The sequence below is a fragment of the Melospiza georgiana genome, chromosome 3, assembly GCF_028018845.1.
Source record: "Melospiza georgiana isolate bMelGeo1 chromosome 3, bMelGeo1.pri, whole genome shotgun sequence".
NCBI lineage: Eukaryota > Metazoa > Chordata > Aves > Passeriformes > Passerellidae > Melospiza > Melospiza georgiana.
Genome location: NC_080432.1, coordinates 58,806,446 through 58,824,580, shown reverse-complemented (window position 1 = coordinate 58,824,580; position 18,135 = coordinate 58,806,446).

Below are 18,135 nucleotides of genomic sequence, written 5' to 3'. Positions count from 1 at the left end.
TGCTACTACCTCCCTTTGTCTTTGCTCAGCACCTTACAGAATATGGGCTAATCTTCATCACAGTTTATGCTTTCAGCTGTTTTTCCCATAAAAGACAGAGGAGGACAATATCCTTGTTTAACCCCATGTACATTTCCATAGGAAGCCTCTTTTCTGGCACATACAGCATATATATGACAACACATTCTATCTTTATATACTTATATGTAGTTATATAAAAGATGTTTAAATAGCAAAAGATAATTAAAATTATGTATGGAAATCAGACCCAAAGTAGGAGTATAGCCTGAACTGCGATGTGAAATCGAGATCCTCCAAAATGTCTATTTTGCAAGAGTCAAGTTTGAATATATTCCTTACAGTTTACCAGAAAGATAGTAATAATGTAATATTGAAAAGGGCAATTTTCTTAGGCTTCTTGGTTTTGTTTTGTTTTCATTTTGCATGAAAGCTCTCAAAAAAAAAATTGAAAAAGGTATGTTCACTTTCATTGCATTTCTGGCTTATTTAGGAAAAGCTTTTATGCACCAGGAAAGCCTTATGGAACCATGATTGTTCTTTTCTGAGTTAAGCTTTGCTCTCAGCACTTCCTTCCCTTTTCCAGATTTATCTGTTTGTTGAAAAATATAGGTGCAGCTATGGATGCTGTAAAGGACTATTGGGCAGGAGTCAGAGGAGATTGCAACTCTTGCTTTCAGAATTATTTTGAATACTTTGTAGAGAAAAAGTGACTGGTTGAAAATATGACCTTTGGCTGAAGACTGGAAACAATGCACCACATGAAAGAGTTCTTTGAAACTCTTACTGTACTGCCTTTCATATTCAAGTGGAGACATTGCATAGTACATTATGTTATGTAGGCAGCCCCAAGGTGAGAATTTCTTCTAATATACATTAAGGGAAATTACCCTTCAACATAATGTCTAGGCAGCCTGCATTTCCTTATTAAAGCAGTAAGAGTTCCCATGCTCTTAATCCAGAAAATCAACATGGGAATTATTTTCTAGGCCTATAATACTGTAATCCCTTTAGAGTATTCTTTTCAGATAGAAGTTTGTAAATATCATGCTTAGGAGTGACTGCTTTCAATTACAAAATTGAAACCTCAGCATTAGACATTCTGGTTGCTCAAAAATCCTCCATTATTTCTCTGAATAATTTTGAAATTCCAGTGTGGTCCTACAGGTGAGAGTTTTCTGAATTAAAAGGTGAACAAGAGTAGCAGTACCCTTTGATGTTAAAGAGAAAAATCAATAACTTACATAAGCACATTCTGGGAAATGTTTTGTTTGTATATTGTTTCCACTGTGTGTGCAGTCCTTTTGTTTGCTTTCCAGGTTAGCTGATGTTATAAAGTTGATTATTTTGCTTGCTTGTTTTTGTAAAAGATGAGAAATAATAAACTGAAAACAAACAAACAAACAAGCAGAACTGAAGTAGAAAACACCCAACAGCTGATAATTTATACCACTCTTCTTACTCTGCTGTCAGGAAGAAGTACACTTCAGAAATAAAAGTTTCTCTTTTCTTTCCAGGCACAGCCACAGACCCAAGCACAGAGACTAATGTTTTTGTTATCACAGTTTATATGGACCCACAGAGAAACAAGCATCCACCTATTCAGAGCACATTCATGGTAAGCTTTTAGACTGTCAGACTCTCTTAACATTACATTGTAGTTTATTTTACAGTGTCTCATCCTCCCAGAAGAGGCAGAGCACAGGCTCATACTCTCAGTCCTCCAAGGAGGTGCAGCAGAGCTGTCAGATAAAGTCCTGAGTCCCTCCTGCAAGTGACACCCTGGGCAGATGGCAGAGCAGCTGTGCCAATGTATGCTTCTCTATATCACACTGCCCCCCAGTGCTTTATTAAAATAGGTATTAAAACACCTTCTCATTTTTACCTCTGCTCCCACTCAAGCAGCCAGTCAGAGGATGATCTTGTTTCCTTGCAAAGTACCTGGATCTATATCAGACACAGTCTAGGCTAAAATAAAGCAAAGTTTTGTGAGCTGTAAGCACAGCACATTGTTGCAGCAAAACTTAGGTGGCCTTGCATGTGCCTTATCACATCCTTTCCGTAGCCCTCCACTCATACTTGCTACTTTGTTCAGAAGGTCCTTGGAGAATTAGGTTTGAGGGAGAGAGAGGAAAATGAGGAAATGAGATTAGGAGTGGGAAAATGTCAACGTGAATTTCAGTTTCCTTTTTCTTGTGCAAGAGGTGAAGAATTTGGGACAGATCCCATTCCTACCAAGGCCAATGACAAATTGTCCATTGACTTTAATGAGAACATGGCTGATTTGCTTGGTTTTTATTGTTTCTTATTTTCTAACTTCGTCTTGTGGCTGGCCAGAAAGTTTGGGTTTGGTTTCAAGTCCTGATAATAGCCTTCATGCTATTAATTTAATACAGAGAAATCCCATTCAATCCTATATGCTCCCAAGATTCAGTCTGACTCAAACTGATTGCATGTAGTCTGAAAGCAAATCTCACAGCCAGGAATCAAGCTGAAGTACATTTCTGTGGCATATTCCTTCTTTCTATTTTTAAATGGCTTAATTATGAAGAAAAGGATTTTAAAGGGTGATCTAGGAGAACTATAGCAATTGCTACCTTATACTTATTTGGCTTCAGAAACTGTTCAGGTCTAATGGTTCTGGGTTCCTGCTTGGGCTGAATTCAAAGTGATAAACATCACCATGTACTGGTGAGATTTTCAGGAGATAGCAAAGAGAAATTAGGCTTATTTTGTAGACAATGCAAGCTAGACAAACAAATCTGGTAGGTGAAAGCCAGGAGTTTTTCTGACAGTCGCATAAACTGCAAAACTCCTCATCTATTTCACTAATAAATTTAATAAAAAAGCAGAATTTTTCTCAATCCATTAGATACTCTTCTTGGAGTAATCTATATGGATATAGAGGTATAGAGGGACAGACAGATAAAAAGAAAAAGATATTTTGACATTACTTTTGAAAATCAATTATGGGAAGTTAAGTGTGCCTAGAGAAGTTAATTCAGATTTGAAAATCTTCTCTAATTCATAAGCCCTCAAAACCACTTCTCACTCTTTTTTCTTGGTTTTACTAATAGCATTAGCAATTCTTACAGCTTTTTAGACTCAATTCTGAGAGAAAACATCTTTATATCTACGCTTACTCTTAGTCTTTATATTTCTGCTTACTGGTCTGCTTTCAGTTTGCCATCTCTAAAGAGCAGCAATTTCCAGCAAATTCCACAGACTGTTCTGAAAATAGGTGAATAGACACAACTAGTGTTGGCTTCATCTTTGCCTCACACTTACTCACTGCTGTGGGCCTCAGGGCATGAAAGCTTAGCAAGCTGAACTTCTACTGTTTCAGAACCTGTGGGGTTACTTTGGGCATATCACACAGTAATATTGAGCTTGAAATGAAAAATGCAATCCCAAGTCTTGCCAGCACGACACAAATTAAACTAAACAACAGTTTCATTTTCTTTCATCATCTAGTCCTTATGTCTAAACTACTAGTGACACAGCTGAAGAATATCGAACAATGGCATTCATCCCCTCACATTGCAAAGGAAATATAAGAGCCGTGTCCTGAGTTTTGACTGGTTATAAAATTTCTCCTGATGAGCACTCTGATTTTAAAATATAGGGATAACTTATGAGCATTTGAATAACTGAGAGATGAGGACTATCAGAATACAGCTAGTCTTTTTTTGGGTAAAAGTTTTACATATGGGTGGTCAAATTTTCAACAGTATTTTCACTTGTTCATCTGGTATTGCACTTCTATCCATATGGATAGCAGATTTGAAAGAAGACACGAAGTATGTCTGAGAAGCAGGTTTACTTAAAGTTTGGCATTATGAGAATGAACATTATCTTCTCTGACATAAGGGGAAACTTTGACACACATCTGGGCTCTTTTTTCTTCTGTCTTTCTACAGGAGTTTGTGGCCACAAAATGACTTGTATTGGAGAGAATTTTAAAAAATCTGGTAGCAGATCTGGCTTCACTTCTCAATTAAGATTTCTTTTGGAAGAAAATCCAAAGACTGTCTTTAGTGTCATGGGAGAATTTTTGTGTACAGCAATAGCACAAACCTATGAGTAGTTCTGTGTCATTTTGGCCTATAGGGCTGATTGTTTTCTTGGATGGAGTCTTAGATTTTTCAAAAGGAATGAAGAAAATCCCACTGGCAAAAAGCATTTAACGTGTGCATTCCTTGAACATCTACAGCTTTAGGTGAGTGGCTGCAGGTCATTGGTACCAAGTCTTTCAGGCAATCAGCAGAGCAAAGAGCCCCACAGTAGTGTCCTCCTGTGAGCAGTAATCACTGCTCCACTCTTGTGAAGAAAACCAGGAAAAAGTAAAACAACTCAAGTTCTGAAATACAGAAACAGACAAAGCAAGAAAACAAATTTGCTTGATGAAGGCAAGGAATGTTGGCCACTGTTAACAAGTCACAGGGAGAGAAACAGAAACAAACACAAATAAGATTGACATTGAAAAGAAAGAGAGAAATTACCCTATTTGTCAAATAAAAATAATAAAATAATATGAATGAAAAGAAGCAGATATAATCCTGTAAACATAATGAGGAAGTAGTAAATGAGTAATAAAGTCAACTACAAAGAGCCAATTGTGTCTTCTGTTCTGATCTGGTGCCTAAAAACTTTCCAGGAAAGTACTCAACATTCTCTTATGAAAGCACATAGCAGTTCTGTGAGAGAGGATAATTTATTTACAGGTTATGGTGGAATTTGTAAGAGGAGTCTCAGAAAAGCCTTAGATTTTCCATTACTCAAAATGAAATATAGAGAACATTTTGTTAAATTCTTGCATGTGTAAAAAGGAGAAGATCAGGACTGGGACAATGGACGTGCCTATGCTGAAAACATAAAATCCAACTTATTGCTACTGTTTCTTTAAATCACATTATTTGGCTTAAACTTATTTTCATTAATAACATCTGATTACAGACAACAGTGCCACAACTTTGAAAATGTGCAAATTGTTGTCCAAATAGTTTCCAGGTTTGATTTTGCCACTTGCACTAGTGCTGAAAATTTTACAATCCACAGGCGATTTAATTGGACCTACTAAACCTTTGAGAGATGTGATATATAATGCTGTAAGAACAACCCTAGTAAAATCTTTATTTAAATGACTTAGCAAAGGTATATTATTGGGAAAAGGAGCCCAGAATGTTAATTCCCTTTTTCTCAGCACGAAAACTAGCCAATGTGCCCTACATTAAATTTAACATTTTCTTGTAAATTAATTTCTTCTGAGCTTCATTTATTTGGTCCTTTGGGGCACTGTCAAAACAAATTGCAAAACATTGCATTTTAGCCTGGTCATTATGCCACCTTTTTTTTTCCCAATAATTTGCACTTAAACAAATTGGCATGTCTCCTTACTAAGAGCTTATTGAAGTTTTAGTTACAAAAACTTTTTGTCTCCTCAAAGAGGCCTTGCCACTAGATACAATTCATCCCTTCCCTTCTACTCTTGTAGGTGGAGAATGCTCAATGTATACACTCAATTATCACATAGTCTGACTATATGAAAAATCTCATTATCATCAAAGGATATCAAATTGCAGGAGGGCAACAACAGAAAAATATCCTCTGAAAAGAAAATGAGATCATAAAAGTTGGTGACAAAATTCTGTTACCCGATTCCATAAGAATTTCTTGTACTTGATGTTCTCTTTAAAACCGATGTAACACTATTTTTCCTATGAAGACAAGTAAGTAAAGTGAGCTATAGTAAGAGAGCCATTACTCAGACTCATGTTAGCTAGCTAAGCTTTAGCTCACTTCTACAGAAGCTCATAAGGTGCTCTTCTAAATTAAAAAAAAAAAAAATTACCCTGCTGACAGGGTAATTTTATTCATTGCCTTCAGAGAACAAATGACAGAAGTTAACCTGCTGGTGAATATTTGTCAGTGATGAATATTAGTTGTAAATTCTCTTTTGTTTCAATTTGTGAGATACAGGATATGTTATTAGTGACAGAACAAACATATTTAGGTTGAACTGTCAGAGCTGCTGCTCTTGCCTGCAGGAAAATGTTCAGTGCAGGTTGCAGATGAGAAAGGGCCTTCCAGAATTCAAACAGCTGTGGCACCAAGCTGCTTGAGAAGGGGATGACAGAATCTGCCTTGCACTGGCAGGAACATGCTCTGCTGACCTTCAGTGTTCCCAACATGAAACTCCTGTCAACTTGTACAAGTGTATTCGATTTGAGTCCTTATCATGATGGGAACTTTTTACAAAAAAGTAAACCTCGATAGAAACAAACAAAAATAATTTCAAAATTTTCTGGAACTGAAATTTATTTAAGATTGTTCCCTTGGTATCGTAGAACCTGGGGCTGTTCAGATCTTCACCCTTTAGTCTCTCCCTGATTCAGAGCAAAACTTCACCTCAGTAGAAACAGTTTCTTCACAGGTCCTGTAATAGGCTGCAATACCTATGTGAAAATAGCAGTAAAAACTAAGGCAGCTAGATGTTTTTCTGCTCCAGGACCATGCTTCTTCCATTGTGAACATGGTCTTAGCTGTTCTACATAAAGTACGGCTTAATACTAAGTTATTCCTGAAGTTATGGATGTTTTTGTGCCAGAAAAGACAGGAAAATGGTTATCAGTGGGCTATTTTGGCCACATAAAAAAGCCTGTCTGTTATTGTTGCAAAGAAAATACCCCAAGCATGGCTACAGATCCATTCCAGAATCACAGAATTACAAGATTACTCAGCTTAAGAGGGACAACAAAAGACCTGTAGTCCAAACTCCTTCTCAAAGCAGAAACATCTTTGAGACCACGTCAGGTTTATCAGGACCTTATCCAGCTGTGTCTTGAACATCCATAAAAAATGGAGACAGCACAGCCTCTCTGAGTGGCCACTTGGCCTTCCTCAGGATCCAAATCTGCTCTGAAACCCACCCAGCAGTGCAGACAAAAGACAGCTGTGCTGATGCTGCCATGTTTCATGTGCTGCTGCTCCATTCACCCCATGTACTTTCACTGATAAAGGCCATGTTGCCCCTGCAGTGCCCAACAGCAACCTCTCCAGCTATGGAGATAATTCCTCTATATGTTAATTCAGTCACTGATGGCATCCAAATTCCAGCTCTGATAGTTGTTTCATTGCTCAAAAGAACAACAGGAAAGAAGATATCCTACCAGGAAAAGCTATGGAGTTTATTTGGCAAAGATTTTAGAGCATATGGGTGAGATGAAAGAAGGCACAGCTGGTTTCAATTTTCTGTAGTGGAATTTAGCATTCAAAAGTATGGCAAACATTGGTAGAAAGAACAATTTCAAACTCAGTTTGGCATCAGACAGATGGATGGCACAGATTTGGGTCAATATACTTGCTTCAAACTCAAAACACAACTCAAATTTTCATTATTTATAAAAAAAAGCGGCCCACCTGCACTCATTTGTTGGTTTTAGTTCTAATCGTGGCAATTTATGGGGCTTTTATTTACTATTAATATTCATGTACTGTTGCAGACAAGTGCCAATACTTCCATTTTACAACAGAAAATTAAAGAGACCTAAAATTTAAATCACTGTATTTTCTTACCTGTAAATAACACTGGAAATATTTCCCCTCAAGGAATTCACACAAAAAATATACATTTTGGTTCAGAGAATGCTGCTTAAAAGTAGATGAAGGATAGCACCTCAGGGCTTTTTTTTTTTTAACACAGAATTATGGTTATTGGTGACAGGCATGGAAAGGTTATTTTTGTGTGAATGACTGATTGTTTCCAAGTAACATATTCCACTGCTTGGGAGGATAAAGGCAGTGGGGATGTATATGATTTTCTGAGAGCAGACAGATGGAGAAAAATTACCTAGTAACTATTTTTATGCCACCAAACTTGGTAAAGTTCGTTTACTTCTTTTCCAGCTTCCCTGAGTATACCTATCTATTTTTTACCTTATTATCTTTTCCACAAGCTACCCAGCCTACATCAGAGTGGGGGAAAAAATTTAAATAATGTTTTTTCAGTACTAACAAATACAGAAACACACCCTGCAACATCCAATGTGGAACAACTTCTGGCCATTTGGGAAGATTTTCACTAATTGAAGAAATATAGTGAAAATCAATTTCACTAATTGAAGATGGGTTTATGATGGTTCACATCATCTAAATAAAGGATTATGGAAATTCTTGGTAAAAATCTACCAGAACTTCCCACAAAAGCCATGTGAGGTGGAGGGAATTTCAGAGATGACACCTGCTTTAAGATTTATTATTCCTTGATAGGTAGGGGGTATATGTTTTCATTCAAAGTCTTGTTATTCTCAATCTTTCCACTTCTGAAAGAAAAACTTCATTTTCTCCCCTCCTTTGTGGAGGTAAATCTCTGTTTGTTTCCATCTATCTGAAGCTTTCCTCTTTGTCACCACCAGGCCACTTTTCTAGCTGTCAGGTCAATTTTGCTGTGGGTTGCTGATAAGTGTGGATTTCCAAAAGTGCAGATTGATAGTGAAATACAGCACAGGCAGCTGCCATTTGTCCAGGGCAGCTGCAATCTCCTGTTCGTGGGTCAAAATCCTGCACTATGTCCAGGCAGCAGAGTTCTTCTTCCTCCCTGGGAAAGCAGCCTGCAGGAGACTGCAACACCTGGTACCCCAGTTTTGCTATGACTGCTCAGTATTTTCAAATCTCCCTGATAGGCAAGAGAAAAAATGCATCTTCCACCCTGGAAGTTGCCTCTAAGGCAGGATGAATCCAAGAGAGAAAGAGATCTTCAATTCTGACTCAGGAGCTGTGCACAGACACCATTATTATGTGTTCCTGCTTAGAATTTTTTTCAGCCAGCTGTCTATATAATATTGAGATACACCTGAAAGAATTCATGTTATCTGCAAAAGACCCTCAAGAAGGGCAGATGAAAGATTTGTGCAGAGGGAGAGTACTCTTTGTACTTTGTCATTGATGCAAAATGCGAATGCAGAATGATTAAATACAGTGTGACACTTATAAAAGTTTTCGTGTTACTAGTGGGTGCATTCTTGTGTTTAAAGAAATTTGCTAACTTTAATAGTTTGTAATTAAATCTCTTAATTCACTTTATTTTTATATTGGTGTGTAATTACTCATATATTTTACAACAAAAGAAGAGTTTCAAACATTTTTAGAAAAATCAATATCGTGTAATCAAACATAACATTAACACATGTCCTTTCATATTATGCATTCAGTGCTCATAGTTATTCTGGGTAACTGCCTTTTGGAAGCTTTCTTGAAAACATATTTTTCCTTTAAGTCCGAGTCACTTCTGTTAAAGTTCCAGAAAAACTGGTACGTGAACAAAAGTGATTTCATTCCGAGCACACAAATGGTTAACCACAGCCTTGGAGCAAGAGAAATGGCTTTGAGATGAGTTATGAAGGAAAATGTGTGTAGGAACACTGGCTTTCTCTTCTGAAGAGTGGGAAGGGTTTGTATGAACTGCTTCTGACTCAACATTACCATGTTTGGTTTAGTGCTGGTGAGGATTTCTATGTATGAAAAACCCCTCAGCTCCCTGTAGTGGTCTAATCCCAGAACTGGCAGCTCACCGGCTTGCCGGGTCAGGACAGTGGAGGAAACAAATCTCTGCTTTAAATACATAACCACAGTTACTTCTGAACTCCACTCCAATCTGTGCCACTGCATGGACTTCATAGAGTGCCATACAGCCTTCCACTGAAGGAGTGGGATAGAACAAACTGCTTGTACCCAAATGTAAAAATTCAGGTGCTTTGGGAACTGCTCCCTCCTAAATGCCCAGAACTGGCAAATCAAGTAGTGAGAGGGATCACAGACACAGTAAAATTTAAAGTTCTGGGTTACTGGTTATTGAGCTATCTTCTCATGCCTACAGTTTGCAGGAATTCAGCTGTGTTTAGTCAACTTGAAATGTCCTTTAAAGGAATTACAGTATATAATAACTATAGTATCGTATATAGTTACTATAGTATTTACAAACTTAACCTTTGCTTGCATTCTTTATTTCCTTAAAAGGCCCCTATCTAATTTTTATTTCTTTTCTTTTGAAAGGTTAAAACCACGCTAATATCACTAGTAATTATAGTGACATTCCTACCTCAAAGTAACAGAAATGAAATATATTTCTGTGACTTGTCTTGATAGGGCATGTGCAGATACAGGAAGGCATTCTATAATCATTAAGGACATATAACATGTATATGTGTATGCACTGTCATTTAGTGGATAATGCTGTATGTGAAGCTGAGCAGCATTTTCAACCCTTTGTGGCATTTCTCACTTCTAATGTATTTTCTTTCACCTCAAATACTGTAAAGCAGTTTCCATCTCAGTCATTTGGGATTTAAAAAATTAATTATTAATTGCTTTTTCTCTTTCTGGGTGTTCTGTCATACTTTTAGTTGCTTTCATCAGCTCCCTCTAGCAAACCAGGTGCTTCAGCATCTGGAAGGTGTCTAGCAACACCACAAAACTGAGAAAAAAATTATTCTGCCAAGAATGAGGACCTTGAAACTTGATGCCATGGCTAGATGTTTATATTTACCCTTACAGAACTGCAATTCTTGGTGTGCTGTTTAAAAAATGTTCTATTAGTGAAAAAGAAAATGAAAAAATTGTAGAGATCCTATGTTTTTTTAATACTATTTCTCCTCACCCTACTCAACTAAACTGCAACTTCTGTTAGCTCACTGAAAGCTGCATTGCTGCAAGATTTTCCTTTTTTTTCTTTTTTTTCTTTTTTTTCTTTTTTTTTTTTTATTTGGTTGTTTGTTTATTTGGGGGTTTTATGAAGAAGAAAAGAGGAAGAAAATTACAGAATGGAGTAAGCAAGTCTTCTAGATAAAACAGAGGTGTGAAAAGAAAAAAAAAATAACCACATAACCAGTCTATTTGAAGTTCTATTACTACCTTGGAAGATGATTTCTTGAAAGATCAAAGAATATTTTTCCTCTAGATGTTTTTATATTATTCCCTTATTTAATACTTGAAATGTTTTCTAGTGTAGGTTGTACAGTGGGGAATCCAAGACAAAAATCAGTTATTATTTCCCTTTGCCTGAAATGCTGTTATTTTGTTCTGCTGGACTTATACATTAAAAAGTATCACTGATGGACTCTCTGGGGGCCTCTAGGGGAAAGGTCTTGTCATTATGATTTGTAATAAAATAAACTCTAAAGCATTTTCACAGGTTTTTCCTTTTCTTTGCTATCATGCCTCTTGGAAGATGCATGACATTCTTTCACTGACAAATTCCACTTTGCTAAAAACTACTTAGAGACAAAAATGGCCATTAGAGACGGCATGTGAAAGGCAGGGATTTTCTTTTTCAGTGTAAAGGCAAGTTAGCTTGAAATGGACTCCAGATCAGACAGTTATATTTTCACTGAAAAGTATATACTTTTACCATTTCTATCTCACAAAGTGGGTTTCCTACAGAAAATTATATCTTGCCTTCTGAATGCATTAACATGTCTCAGGTACTTTAAAGAGAAAGAGATCAAGTATTCTCTGTATCCTCTCTTACATGTATTTATTACTGCCTACATTTAGACTTCGGTACCATTCCTGGTTACATTAGGCAGGGATATCCATCACTTTCCACAGCAGGCACTCAGGGGGGTGTAGGGGGATGCAGTATGGGTAAATGAAGGTGTATAGGATGTAATCTTACTCCCTAAAGAGTTGCAGCTGGGTTAATTATTAAGGATTAGGAGCAGGCCTGATGTTAAGAGGCCACAGCTGTAGCCAATCAGCAGAGTGTTATGAAAGAGTGGATTGGTTGGCTGAGGGGAACTGGAGTCAGTGGCTGCTGTGAGGGCAAGGAAGGGTCAGTGTCTAGAGGAGCTGCCTATGAGAAATCATCAAGGAGGTACAAAACTCTAGCAATATGGAACCTTTGTGATATAATGACCATAGACTTCTTGCACTACAATGATAATAGGGGGGCAGGAAAAGGGTGCAGTTGCCCCACTGGTGCTGCCTGTGCAGGCAGGAGAGGTCTGGCTGCTTTGGGATTTCTTGTCTGCCCTCAGCCCTGCCCCTCGCTGGAACTCAGCAGGTCACTTCAGCAGATACCAGGGCTGCAGCAGGTTGCAGGAGACCTGGCTCCCTCTCGGTGCCAGCTGCAGGGTAAATGCTCACAAAAGCCTCCATGGTGCTAGTGACAGCAGCAGAAATGAAGATGAGTATTAGTAATGGTGCGGCTCAGTCCTGGCCTGCGTCTGCATTTTTCACAACTGGAGCCAAGCTACAATCCATCACACATCCTGAGAGGAATGCCGTGGAAAAAACAGAATCAAGTTGGAAATAAGGCAGCCCCAGGAGCTCCTTTTCAAGTTTTTCTTAATACAGCTCCCACTTCAGCAAGTCTGTGTTTGGGTTTTCTGTTCATTCTTTTACTATGACTGGGATAAATTACTGTTCTTTGGTATAATCTATTGATTAGCGGAATGTGTTATTGAAATGTTGATTTGCTTTAGCCTGAAGCAGGTTTTAGCATGTTATGGATCATTTCATCAGAACAAGATCTATTTGTTTACTCCTTTGTGGGTCTTGGTGGGGATTGTTTTAAGGTTTTCTCTTTGTTTGTTTTTCTTCTGGCATGCTGTAAATGAATCAAGGGACCATTTTTATATTAATAACACTGTTTGTTGTTGTACCAGGGGCAAGCAAAACTGACTGATATTTATTTTAGATTGAGAAAGACAACAAAAAAGAAAGCAAACAAAGCAAAATAGATATCAAATATTTGTTTTATAGGAGAAAGGGAAAGTATCTTTCTTTATTTATGCAACTCAAGCTGTGCTTATAAAGGAAATTAAAATATTTGTTGTTCTTGGTGTGTAACTCTCTAATGGTGACATATTTTCAACATCTACCTGAAAAATGCAACAAAATAACTTAGCATTTCAGAAAGGAAGGCAAGAGTCACTGTGGAAGAAAGGTAGAAAAAGAAAAAGATAACATACTCTTGGAAGGCATAGATGACAGAATATGTGCTAATGAAGCACTAATAGTACTAATTAAGTGATAATATCTCTAATTATCAGGAAAGAAGTGGAGAAAGTAGGAAAATTTTTATCCTAATTTTCTAACTCATTTTATTATAACACCTCAGTGTCAGACACTGAAATTACTTAGTATTGGAGGAAGCAGGATTTGCACAGACCCTTCCTGCAGGGCAAAATCTGTCCCTGGGCAGGCTGTAGCAGGAGCTCCCCCATCTCCAGAACTGGATGACAATGAGTGGAACTTTACTTGAAGGATCCGGTATGTTTTTTATCTTTTAATGAATATCAATTCTTTTTTTTTAAAGGTGTCTTTTGAGTGAGACATTTCTGGGCCTTTAAATGTGGCATAAACACTGAGCTCCTATTTTTTGGTGTATGTATATTTAAAAGCCTGCTTGCTTTTAAATATAGGTAAAATATAGGTGAAATGCTTGGAAGTTTATAATTTTATTCTTGTTTTAATATCTATAGGCTCTGTTGCTGATTGCTTAAGTTTACTTCTAATAGGGTTGCAAGAATTACTTAGTATCCTGTCAGTTTTAAGGCATCTTTCAAATTATAGCAAGCTCTATTTCATATTTTTCTTTATTCAATTGAATGGAAAAGGGATAAATTGTTTCCTTCCTTTATTTTTAAATAGGAAATATTGCTTCATTGTTTTATCTATTCCTTATAATAATTGAAGGTAATACCAGAGAAGGATGGTATTGAATTTTTCCACAGGGAAAAGTATCTGACCATGTACCTTTGTAGTGATTCCATCCAGTGGGCTGTTCTGAGTCACTGAGATGAAAGCTGTGGAAAGTAATTTGGATTATTATGTAGTCTCACTCAACTGGCTGATGTTCTGGAAAATTTCTTTGTCATCTCCAGTTAAGGCAGAGATGTGAAATATGACCAATATTTATACCTCTGCACATACATACCTACATAGATATATACAAATACATTAATATATACACGTATAAACATACAGATGGTTAGAAAGGTGTTTTCTAATATGTAATCTGTCCTCTTTTTTCCACCTTTGCATAACATTTTGAACTAATATCAAGTATTTGTGCATTGTGAAACCATCATTGTTGAGCTGAAAGGTGTCTCATAAGCTTTCCCAGGCTGCCAGCAGGATGTGGATGGAAAAGCCAGTGGGCACATGAAACGCTTTGTCCTTGGGTTTACAGCAGATGGCTCCTGCTGGTTTCAGCCAAACACCTGGGGAAGGCTGCACTGGTGTCAGAGGGGCAGGCACAGGGGTGCAAGGAGAGGGTCCCTGTCCTCAGCCATGCCCCCTTTGGGCTGAGCCTCTTTGCTGACCCTGTCACGGGGTTCTGGATCCTCCTTGACTACAAAGCTGCCTGATAAGAACTTGGCCAGCTCTCTGCTCATAATAGATAACTTCAATTTCAAAACATTTGAAAGGTCATAGCAAAACACACAGTGGCACACATGCACCAAAAGTCTTCCACAATTCATTCAGTTGTAGCTCTACTCCATTACTTCCAGATCACATCCATCACAGCCATGGCAAGAATGACAGCCAAGTCATTTCTGCCTTGAGAATGGTCTGAGGGGATTTTGCTTTTTGTTATATTGTCATTTTTTTGTTGTTGTTGGTTTTTATTAAATGAAAGTTTATTCATTATAATCCACATGTTATAGGTAGAAAAACCTTTGACTTGCACTTGCAGCATGTTTCTTTAATGGAATTGATATCCATTCCCAAGATGTTTGCCTTGTGTATTGATCCTGCAACTCCAGCTTCTATTTTATTTTCATGATTCAGCTCCATAGTCATCTAAGAGATTCCTACACAAAAATGTCAGAATTTCAAATTATCCTGATAAGGCTTTAAAGAGATTAGGGATAGAATAGAAAAACTACGTATGTGCTACACACACACAACATTGGTAGTGTAAGGACATGCAGAGTTATGAAGCCACCCTGCATGGCTGGCAGGAGCAATCCTGTTCAGTGCTGAAATCAAAAGGTGATGCTTGAACTGAAGTAGAAGAAATATAAATAAATATTTGCAAGGATAGGGATGGTTAGGAATTTCTACAATTTTTATAGTTTTCTTTAAGATAAAATGTTTTTCAAGCTTTTCCTTTTTTTTTCTTATTGTTTGTAATTATATGCTTAATATGTCTTTGTAAAAAACTCTTATTTTACAGTTGGGAAAAGAAAATTTCCATTATTATGCTAAATAAATCTAATATAGCATTTTTAAATTACAGTAATATGTTAGTATACACAACTTGCATTGTGCATAATGTAATTTATGGTTAACTGAAATCCGTGAACTTAAAAGAAAAAAAGACACAGGATAAAAATCTACTGCAAAGAGGATGAGAAAGCCAGATGATGCTAAAATCTATTTATATTGGAAGATGTCAGATTTCCATTAAATATCTGAGCTCTCATGCTTCCTATATATAGATTTTTGCCTTATAAATGCCCATCATTCCATCTCTACTCCTTAACAGATGCAGATTATAGATACATAGATATATATATATACATGCATATATATACATATATATGTATCCATATTCTCCAGGCTAACTATTAAAACAATAAAATAAATTCAAGAAATAAAAATTAAATTTCCTTATAGTGGAAATAAAGCAAAGAGAATGGTCTTCAAGAAGAATCTTCCTGAGGCATCTGTATTTCTACCAAGAGAAGTTGAGAAATGGGAATATATGAGCAAAACATCTTGGTGAAAATTTAGCTGCCCTATTCTTCCTCTTTAATTATTGTTTTTTCTATTTTGAATTCCTAGGATGTTTATTCCTGCATGTGCTTCCCAGATGGCTGTCACACCAGTCAGATTTTATAGGGACTTCTGTACAGACCAATAGGTGTTTGGTGTGAAAGACTTTGTACCCAAACCTTGTAATCCAAATATGTGTGGTGTAGCAGTGGCAGGGCAGAACTTCAGATCAGAACAGGGCAGAAAAGTCACTTCAGCACACTTCAGAACTTCAGGGCAGAACAGTGACTTCAGCAGAACCAGGATTGGGACCAGCAGTGTGCCAGACAAGGTGACATCTCAGGGGACTGGAAATGTGCATTGTTTCAGCTTCTTGTTCATGTCACAGCACGAGTCACCTTGTCTTACCTAGGAGTCTGTAGGTGTCCATGTTACATTTCATTTACTTTGCCAGCTATTACCATTTGACACTTATGCAGAGAGGGTGAATTTTGTGTCCTTTCTCTTACGAATCTTGTGTGTAAGCATCACTTGTTATGTGGTCTTTCTGAGAAAAGAGCAATCAGAAAAATCTCCTCTATGGTCTTGAATCCCTTCAAGATGATGAAATCTTTACATTTTTAATAGACTTCTAACTTTATTTTCTTTAAAGTGGAAGGGATTTACTTTTGATCAGAAATGCTCTCTGCTCATTTCATATCTTTTTCCACTCAGTGTTCAGTAAGTCATTCACAGCCTCTGCTTTAAAGCAAGTCTGCCTTCAGAAACACTAACCCACCAGGTCATTAGCAATTCAGTGAATCTTTCTGGTACATGCATCATAAAACCCTCAGGGCATTTCAACATTATCTCAGACAAAAAAAAATCAAAGAAACAAACCAAAAACCAACAAACAAACCGAACTTCAGACTACTTTTCAAATTTCATATATTCCTACCTAACAATCCCAGTATAATTAAAAATAGTCAGTTCACTTTTCTGTAGAAGAAAAAAGAGCAGTACAATTTATCCTATATCTAACTTGGAATGGATTTTGTATCTATTCCAAAATGTATATATAGCACTTTTATTTTCCACATATTCTGAAGTTTTAACTAAAGTCCAATAGACTAGTAGAACTCAAGAAGATCTATTAGGATTTTAATATAACTTCAGGAAAGATATCAAGTTCCTTGAGTTACAGCATAACAGTTCCTAGTGCAAATACTTTAATAATGTGCTTTTTTTATAAGTGTCATCCTATTACTCAAATACTTCAAAGTTTCTTACTAAAATAATTTTCACATGCATAAGGAATGCCAGGTAATTCTTAGTCTAACCGTGGACCAAGCGAAGAACTTTTCCTTCAGGCTAATACATGAAAATTCATACCTCTACATATAAGTATTTGTTAAGAAACTCTATGAGAGGTCCCTTTTAATATTTTGAAGTTGAATTCTGAACACTGATATTCTATGTATGACATAAAAGCAGGAGGTAACCTCCCAATAACTGATATCGGAAAAGGAGCCCTGGAAACATCCTGGAGAAAAAAATAAAATCTTTTCTCTCAGGTGCACTTGCCTTGCAAAAATGTGAAGATGATGGCTAGCATGAGAACACATATTTTTGTCAGCAACCCCATCACTAAAGGCTCATGTTCTGCTCTAATTCTCATTGACTGTGTTTCCCAAGCTTGAGGACAATATGTCGTGTTAGAGGTCACCTTGGTCAGGGCAGCTCCACCTCCACCTGGCTTGTGCAGGGTAAATCAGAGGGTGATGGGCAGAGCTACTCCACCTGCCTGCCAGGGAAGTGGTAATGATTCACACATCAGCCTCCACCCTGAAAAGACATGGCACTTACTTTTCAATTCTTGCTTCACCAAAGAACTGCAATTACTCAAGATTGCTGGTTATATCCACAAATTTATATTCCCGTATTCTTCAGTCTTAAAAAGAGTTCCTTCTTTCCCTTCTTTTTTCTGTACTTTCCGTTCCACCACTAGTTGCAAGCTTTTTTGCCATTTTAGGGGGTTTTTTTCTGTGGTTTTTTTTCCTTTCATTTATATAAATACTGCAGAAATATTTAGTTACATTATAGTCATGAAACACAAATTTTGAGTGGTAGAATACTAACCTGAATTAAAAAAAACTTGCTTTATCTTCCCTGTTCAGGGCAATGTAGAATAATTAGGAGTTATAATTTGCATTAATGCCCATTGTAACACAGTGTGTTCATCCATAAAGGCTTCTGAAAACTGGTTTGGTCATCTGCTCCCCCCCGCCTTTGGCTCTGCTGGACTGGCTTACAAGAACAGACATTTTTAAATAGGTCTTTTTTTTTCCCCTCAAGAAGGCAATCATTACTCTTTTACAAAAAACCCTCAGAAGGGGGCTGCTGGAATTTCTCCAT